The sequence below is a fragment of the Thalia democratica genome, chromosome 2 (genome assembly GCF_965202585.1).
Source record: "Thalia democratica chromosome 2, ktThaDemo2.hap1.1, whole genome shotgun sequence".
Classification (NCBI taxonomy): Eukaryota; Metazoa; Chordata; class Thaliacea; order Salpida; family Salpidae; genus Thalia; species Thalia democratica.
In genome coordinates, this window is record NC_139166.1 from 27113216 (window position 1) to 27123297 (window position 10082).

The window sequence follows — 10082 nt, forward strand, 5'->3', positions numbered from 1 at the left end:
TTAATTAAACTATAATCAGTCAAAAGCACAGCTTTATAAGCATTTAAAGAAACTTGACAAAACGTTATCTAGTTTTAGTTATGTGTATGTACTGTAAAATACTATACAATACAAATATATACTAGTAAAAAAATATATAATGACGTAACTGCATTAATGTTTTTGACAAAAGAGTTGTATTTTATAAACTAGATTTATTTTGTTGTATTTGTTATAATGTTGAACACTTTTATTTTCTTTCAAGAGTGACAATCAAAGTTCTCAACTTGAACCAAAGGAGAAAATTACAAATTAATTTGTTTTTATTCAGTTTACAAATAAGATCCTCTGTTACAATAAAACTCTGAAAATCAAAATAAAAATTTAAGAACACACGAATATTTAACTCAATAATACAAACTATATTCAAAACAAAAACTAATGAAAAATAAGCTTAAAGCCAGAGGGGTGTCTAGAATGTTTTTCAGTGGGTTGCACAACCTTTTAATCAATATTCAATAATATAGTATTTTGTGTAGAAGCTTTTAATAATACGATTTAGAATATAATATAGCTCTCTACTAGATAGCTGTCTAAAATTTACAAGGTATATAAAAATGTTTAAAACTTAAACAATTAGAAAATGCTAGTAAAACAAAATGCAAAATCTTAATATGTAATCGAGTTCTTCAATTTTTAGTAAACAATAATTTAAATATAACCTAATTCATTGTGAAATTTATTTACAACTTTTATTTGGAAATTTTATTTACAATGTGAAAACTTTGCCTTAAATTGTAAAGCTAACATGAAAAACAAACTATTTTATACATAAAATCTTAAAACAAAGTACTAACCAAAACTAATAATTAACTTGTCTAACTATTCAACAATATAAATTTAAGCGTTTGTTAAGAAAAGATCCTAGCGAAACAAGTTAACTGGAATATATAATAACAACAAATAATACAGTATCCTTTCTTTATTACACTATCACATGTTTCTGTGTGTTAAGGGATTAACACACTTTAACGGAGCTCTGTAAAAAAATTAATACTGTAAGGAAAGAATAAAAGCTAAAGTAGGTGTACACACGTGTCCATTAGAAATAAATAATTAAAATATCTAATATAGATTTTCATAGGTTAATGGCCAATAAGAAATAAAAGACGTAATGTTAAATCCGACTGTTATAATATAATTTAAGTAGTTTGTACTATATTTATTAAATTATTTCAATAACGATTGATGTATGCGCGACTAAATGTAGTTTCCTAGAGATATCCCTAGATACTACTAACAACACATTCAAACCATAGCAAAAAGAAACTCCTGCATCAATTACATCAACAACCATTCAAACTATCCGTCAATTATTAAAAAAAAAACCTTCCAAAATTATCGAAAAAAGACTCAATATACTATCAAAACACAAAGAAATTTTTAAAGAGTCAATAACCGAACACCAAAACTCCAATTTCAAACATAAACTTAAATACTCAAATGGAAAAAACAAAAAGAAATCAACAAGAACAAGAAAAGAACCTACTTTAATCCACCCTACTGCCAGTCAGTAAGAACCATTACAGGCAAAGCTTTTCTGCAACTTATAGATAAACATTTTAAAGAAGATCACAAACTAAGCAAAACAATAAACAGAAACAACTGTAAAATTTCATATAGCTGCATGAGCAATATCAAGATGTTAATCCAAAAACACAACCGAATATACTTAAAGACAAAAACGACAAAGAAAACTAAACGCTTTGCAACTGCCGAATTAAAAACAAATGCCCCTTTAACAAAAGGTGCTTAGTTGAGAATGTAATATATAAAGCGACAATCAGAAACTAAAAAAACTGTTTGGGCTCAACGGGTAGTACTTTCAAAAAAAAACGATTGCCAATGCCGACAGAAGGGATAATTTGAATAAACGTTACGATTATTCCATTTTTCCCCACTTAAAAAAAACTACATTTTAAACTTAAACCTTAAGTTGTTAGTTTTCATGTAGATACTATTTTCAAAATTAAAAGTCTTTTCAGTGAAATCAGCAGATACTGATGGCTCAGTATCAGCAAAACCCGTTAACTTATTTTTTAGTCTTAAGTCCTTCCATTTTACTTAGTAGAGTATAGATAACAAATTAAATAATAAATTAAAATCTTAATTAGAAATAAAAACAACAACTGGTTACAAATTAAAACAAAAGACTTAGATATACAATATTCTATAAAAAATGTTACTTAAAAAGACGTATTAAAATAAATAAAAAATTAAATAAAATGGCTTAATAATTTGGTACTTCTTTTAATTAAAAGCAACAAAGTTTAATAACAGTCTATTCGCTTAAGTGAAAATTCCAAATCCAATTCAAAGTAGCACGATGTTGATAAAATGTCATCAATTAGAGTTCATCTGTAAACTGACCGTTGCTAAAGCAAAAAAACTGTACTTGTATCAAGATTTAGTCGTTATGCAAAGTCATAAAAGATTTTAAACTTGCAATGCTTCTAAATAGTTTATTTATAAACATTGAACTCTTATTTACAGATCAAGGACTATTCGCGAATCTCAGCACATCAATATTCAAGCAAACTTCATAGCCATTACAAGCATAAGTTTCTTCAAAAATGTAGTCTTAAATTGTCCTCAATATTAATTTTATATACGCTCTTATAAAGTTTTTAAGTGACTACAATTATTAACAATCTAAAAGTTTTATAAATCCCAAGCAAAATTTCAAATTGTTATAGCCGATAAAAACAAATATTTCTTTAAAATTTCTGTAGCTACGTCATGATTCAAATTAAAAAAAAAATCTTAACTTAAGCTCTTGCATTACAAAAAAGCCTAATTTTACTTTAACAATGTTTACTTTGAAAACTTTCAAGAAAGAAAAACTGTACATAGGTTCTTGTTATTTTTCTACTATATACTTTTTGATTAACACTTAAATTTTGATACGGACCCCAAAAAAATAAAACTGTGAGATACATTTAACCGTAAGATAAAAATTTAATTAGTTGTGTTTCATAAGTAAATATTTATTTTTATTAAATATTATTTATTTTTATTCATTTTTTGTTTTAGCTCTGTTTTCCAGGACTATCATATATCTTACTAGATTTTTTAACTAAGCACTGAAGAGGTCTTTTACCGAAACTGAGTTTACTTTAAAATATCTTGAAAGCATGTAATAAATGTAGTTTCGTCTCTTGAAGTTGAAATCTTTTTATTATTTTCAAAAATCAAAACGTATAGTAGTAGTTTGTATTATGAATTTATTCTGTTATGAATTTTTTTACAAGCTAAGTTTCGGACAGACTTAGTCAGTGCTTAAATTAATCTTAAGATATGTAACAGCCATAGAAAATAAGTTTTAAACAATTAAAGCATAATTAAAAATATATTCTACTCAGAATTTTTATTTAAAAAACAGAATAAATATTAATTTTAAGGGTTTATACTATTCATAGTTTATAAATAGTTTATTTTATGATTTTATAATTAACTTTGTCTTTTTACTTGTATTTACTCAATTTAGAATTTATTACAAATATTTTAGTACTTACTATATATATTATATTATTTGGACTTTCAACTTTATTGGTATGAACTTTTTGTAAAATAATAAAACAATATTTTATCGTTTTTTTTTAACGCATATTTTTCAAATTTTTTAAGGGATGCATAGGAAATAGGAAACCAGTCAAAACGCGCCCCTACTTAAGATTGTACGAATAAAACTATTAAAAACTTTAAACTTACTTTAATTGATTTTCATCACGCGAAAAGATAACTTAATACTGAAAATACTTGTGCAAAAATTCAGAAATACCAAATCTGCCGATAAAAACATAATTTTAGTTTCAATTTATTTATTCTTTGAAACAAAATTTTTCTTTGGTTTGCGTTATAAATTAAAGTTACTAGTATTTAAATTTTAACAAGCTCAATATATAATGCAAAATTTATTATTTATCAACAATTTATTAGTAATGAAACGCAAACAAGATGAAGAAACAAGGGAAATTATAACTTAACTTACAAAAATATAAGCAACTTAATTTCAACATAGCAACTCAAGTTTATGAAAAATGACGCAATTTATAAAAGAACAGAAGAAAAACAAGGTTCACAATGGCACATCGCAAATGCACAGTCTTGCAGATCATAAGCCCAGCTGATAAGATCATCACGACAAGGAAGATCTTCACCAAGAAGAGTTTTGAAGTAACGCACCAAATTGAAAATGTCATTCAAACTAGTTGATATGAGATCTTTGTAATATTTACTTCCGGTCTCAACCATGTACGCCAACTTAGACAAGGGTATGTTTAGAGTCTGCAACAAAGTTCCCATGGCTTCAGAAGCAATTGCAAAAATTTTAACCGACTTGCGTTTCTCATTAAAATGCTTCGATTCAAAACAAGGTATATTGATAACAAGATTTGACAACAAATCACAAGTTCTTTCAAGATATACTTCCATTTTTTCTGATGTAGCAGCATTTTGTTCTACGAGCTTGAAATAAAAGGGGTATGCTTTAATTTCTCTGTAGAGACCTTCAAGTACTATTGTATCACAGTCGGAATGCAAGCGATCGAATTTTTCCTTGAAGCGAAGAAAACGGGTGGCTAGTACACGGCAGTTTCTAGCAAAATTTAGGAGCTTTTTATAATCACGAACGCCGTCAAAATCGATCTCAAAACTAATACGAGGAGGATCTTCATCATCGTTAGAACTGCTTGATATTTCTGAACTTTCTAAATTTTCTTCAAGTTTCGATTCTTCTGAACATTTTGACTCTTCTCCATTTACTGGCTCGTTTGAGCACTCAACTGATCTAGTAACTTCAATTTCTTCTTCACACAACCATTTGTTATATTCATCAAGTACTGCTTTGCGCAGCTCATCAAAGCAGTCAGAATATTGCCTGAAGCACGAATTTCTATTCTCCACCAGCCTTTTTACATCTGCAGCTTTGTTAGAAGATATAGCTCCTTCTTTGAAAGTTTTTGGACTGATTGCAAGTTTTTTGTCGCTGTGAAAATTTGATTGCAGTTCGTTAACGAACTCTTTTTCCATATCCAGCCTTTCCAAAGCTGCTGCCAATTCCTTAACACAGTTAATTTTAGATACGTCACTAGCAACATCTATATTGTTCGAGACGCTGCCATCATCTAGAGTAGGATGCAAAGGGACTTTTTTCTCAAGATTCTCCATTTTCAGAACATCACTACTGTTTGATTTATCGGTCTTATCAGGTGTAGGAGTCAAGAAGCGTCTACAATTCACCAGTTTTTGATTCCTGCTTGGATGACATAGAGTAGTTGTTGCAGACATTACAATTAGTAACAGCTATTAACAACCTAGAACTTTTATTATTTTAGTACTATGCCTAACAACTTCACTTTCTGCTAAAATTAAGAGCTATTTAACAATTAAGCTTAAGTTAGTTTAGAAGTCAGGTTCGTTGAAATGCAGTTATTGAGTTTTTTAATTTTGCCTTACAATAGCTTCAGCATATCAACTATAAGCTTTTGAGCTGAGTCAAAATTTTGAACAAAATATAACTAGCTTAAGTAGTAAAATTTGAATTTATCAATAAGATAAGAATATGTAATATATTCTGTAATACACTAAAACTATATTACGCTTTTTATTATTATGGTCAAAGCCAAGTAAAAATGTCTTTAAATTTTATCTTTATAGTTTACAATCATTCTTTTACAAACCAAGTTGTAATATTGAATTTTTTACTTGATTAAATTATTTAAGGAATTAATTAAAATTTTCAATAGTTTAATTAGTAAAATAAAACTGTCTACAGAACTCCCACTAAATATCAAAGCAAAATTCAATAAAAAATTTCATAGGCTTTCAAAAGGCTTTAGAAGGTTTAATCTAATATTTTGACACTTATCAACTTAGGACAAACAGTTCAACTTATGCAACATGTGGTACTTATCATAAATTAAGTACAATGACCAGGCAATTTAATAATCTTATTTACAAAATAAATTAAAGAAAAGTAAAAAAATTTCTCCGAAAAAAACACATGAAAAAATTAAATATTTAAGAAACAAGAGGTCAGATATAATTAAAAATGGAATTTTTCATAAAAAGTTCTAAACAATTAATTTTGAGAGCTATTACAGCTATGATATGAAAAAATTTTAAGTTTAGCATTGTCTTTACTTTCACTTTTTGTTTGTCAAGTTAACTTGTATAACTGAATTAAACTTATTATATTACTTTAAATAAAACATGTTTCTGTATTTAACTCTAAAATATCAAATCATGTTAAGTGTATCCTTAAGTTATTACAAGTTTTTTTAAACACTTAGTATTTTAATTCAATTTTTTTATTACAAAGTAATTAGTTGTTATGATTAATAACTATATACTTGTAGTTAAAAACTAGTCAATCAAAAAAAAGGAAAAAGAAAGGAAAAATCTGTACTTTTTTTTTCTTACAAAATTAAAATTAAGGGAATTAATGAAAATGAACGCTGTATACACAATACAAAAATTTATCACCTTAAAAAAGACAAAAATTTGGCGGTAAATTAATAGTTAACATATGTGATTAAAATCAAGTATGTATGAACTATCAAAAATTAAAGGAAAGTAACTAACACCTATAGCTTTAATTTACAAAGTTTAATACAACAAAGATAGCTCAACCTAATAAATGCTTTTGATTGCAAACAATTATGATGACTATCGTTAAACTAAAATGGAGACAGGTCAAACAAGCACAAAGAAACTTTTGCACTAAGGGACAATTTTGCAGGAGAGTAAAAAGTAATAACATATAATGCTATTAAAGTTACAAATAAAAACTACCATAAGGGTAAGGGTAAGGGGTAACAGTGACAGTAAAGAAAAATGATAATAAAAAACAAAAATAAACAGTTAAATTGGAAGACTTAGAAAAAAGAAACAAAAAAGCAACTTATATAACTGTTATCGTTAAAAATCAGAAAAAATTTTTTAATTAAAAATCTTAATTAGTCTTTCTGTGTAACATTTTGTCAATTTTTGTATGTAGCAGAGTTTCAAAAAGAAAGCAATATCGCTCCTTTATGGGTAATTTCGGCTATCAGGGGCCATAATTAGTAAAGCGATGAAAAAGTAAACAAGAAATCAATTTTTTAAATGTAAATTATTACAATCCAGTTTTTATAATAGTTATGAACGATTATTTTTTAGTATTTGTCAAATAGTGTTTATGAAAATGATTTTTTAAAACCCTGCAAATTGCAGGCTCCAATAAAATGTGTTTACTTTTTTTATGAAATAACTAATATAACAATCCTTTTATTATTATATATTTTAACAAAATCTAAAATTTTTACTTTATCAAACATATATTGTTTACAATTTACATGTAGGTTGTTGTTTTAAACGTACGTTGGTTTTTATTTTGCTTAAACAAACATGAAAATTTATTAATTTGCAAAGTAAATATGTTTTTAAAGCAAGCTCATTAGTTTTATGCTTTCAGAATTAACTATTTAAATTGTTTAAAACAGCAACTGATAGTACGTAGAAAAAAAAAAGTGATTTAAAATGTAATGCATTTTTTAAAAATTGCTATTTAGATAAACGAGTTTAAATTACAAAAAAAAGTTTAGCAAGAAAAATAATACTTTGAATATATTTTAACAAAATAAAAGGAAGCACTGATAAATAGATATTATTCCTTTTGCCCATTTACTATTACTATTTGCATTAAAATAAACATAAAAATTGCTAATGGGAACATGTCTTTAGAACTTACTTTCATAAACTTAATGGAAAACTATTTTTTTTTTACAATAGTTCAGTTTTTTTATGCAAAAAAAGTAATATAAACTTTTTGTTTACTCTCGGTTTTAAATGATACCGAGTCGGTAAACTAAAAGTGAAAAATCTGTTTACCATAATAAATTTAGATAAACAAACAAATTGCTATTTAAACTTTGTCAAAAAATTAATAAACATTAGGCAAAGGTTTTTTTTTATTCATTTGAAGTTTAGTTATTAACTTATTTCAATAATAAGAAATGTAAAACTTAAACTCAAACCGAGAGTTAGAATCCGTCTCTTTATTATCCAACCCACTAACCTGTGATATTGTCCCTTATGAAAACTTATATTTTGCTAAATACAGTTCTTACTTATTTATTAAATACTTTAACCGCTGAGTAGAGCTACATGAAAGATATTTAGCATTCACTAACAACTTTACTTAATAAAACTGCAACTGGAATGCCTTTTTATTGTCTAGTAAGCATCATAAAACAAACTACAAAAACAAATTATTGAGTATTTTTCTTACAAACTTTGTTTAAATATTTAATGTAACAAGAATAATTATTTTAACTTTCTACTGATAGTAAAATTGTAGTGATCTAATAGTAAGGGTAGTAAAATAAAACTATTAGTAGAATAAATTTTACTAAAAATTGTCAAGGGAAGAGGAAGTCTGGTGTTTTTCTACCATAAAAAATCTTTAATTATTTGAACAAACTTAAAGCAGTTCATTGAATATGGCTGGAGAAAGACTGGATCCATGACAAATTGTTTCATTTTGTGCTGCCTGACAGCTTCTTGGTACTCATTTTTAAGACAAGCACAACACATACAATTTGAAACATTAACACTAAATCTTGTTCAAATAGATTAAAAAGAGAATGAAATAATAATCTTGATGTTTTTTCTATATACTTAAAGTCTCTCATTTAGGTATAATTGTATCTAAATTTGATGTGATTTCATTACTTAACTTATTTAATAGTTTTTGAAAACCTTAAGGTTGTCTATGTAGACAAAATATTTTTTTTGACATTAAGTCATGTTGTAAGTTCTGTCTTTGACAGCACAAAAGTTTCTAGTTATTTAATATTTTTGTAGTGAAAGTATTGGTTACATTTATTTAAACTAGTGGTCTTTACGGGTACACCTGTGCACACTAGTTTGCATAAAGTTTAATTTAGGGTGCTTGTAAATTTCAGGGTGGACAAAATTTGCTTGAAACATATACATTTCATAAACTTCCTTTCAGTGTGTAAAGTGTAAAAAATGTACTACTGCATAACAAAAGTTACTGCTTTATTATTTATCAAAAATTATATATGTCCTCTTTATGATGTCAGTACCTATTTAAATTGAAGTTAACTCTGCCCTTCTAAAGTTGTGAAGTTAGTATGGATATTAAGTTTTCCAGTTTTTTTAAGGTATAAATATTTTCTGAATTTAAAAATGTTCTAGGCATATTCTAGGGGAGTTTTGAAACTTAAACTAGGTTTTCTGGAAAGTATTTTAAAATTACACTAGATCAGTGATTTTGTGTACATGAAATTTACCTTTTCTCAAGAACCGAATTTTAAGGTGCCTAAATTCATGTAAGGTTTCACAAAATCTACTTTAAAGCTTACACTAGAATTCTGAAATTTCTGATGAAGAGCTAAAAATAAAGTTCTTATTCATACTTCAGGTAGGTTTTGAAAATAGTTACTATATTTTTGGGAGTTTTGAGCTTAGGATGCACAAATTACAATTACCATGAAAACCAATGGTTCATTCTGTACTTCATTTGAAGCTTACTTACTTTTCAACTACGTTTTATGTTATTTAGACCATGTTATGTTTAGTATGTGCTATATAAAAACTTTAATTTTAGAAGATACACATCAAAGAATGATGTTGTTTTTTTTTAACAAGATAAGTAATAGTTTTCAATTTTTAAACTGGCGCAATTGATTAAGAGAAAGTAATTGTACACATTAGATTATTAAACATACTTTATGCTTGTTCTAAAAACTGTTTTTTAAATGTTTTGGTTTGTTTTTTCTAATATACAATAATAAGATATTTAATAAAAAACATAAAATATATGCAAATGTCATGTAAATAAAACTATTACTTATTAACTTTTTTTTGTACAGTATCAAAATTTTATATATCTATAATTATAGCTAGGCAATATTTATATACCTTCTACTTTTCTTCATATAAGTTATAAAAAACATTGATGTAGGGTATGCCAATGTATTCTGGCTGTTATTTTAGAGAAAAAATTTGTAGCTTATTCAAAGGAAAGAACTAAA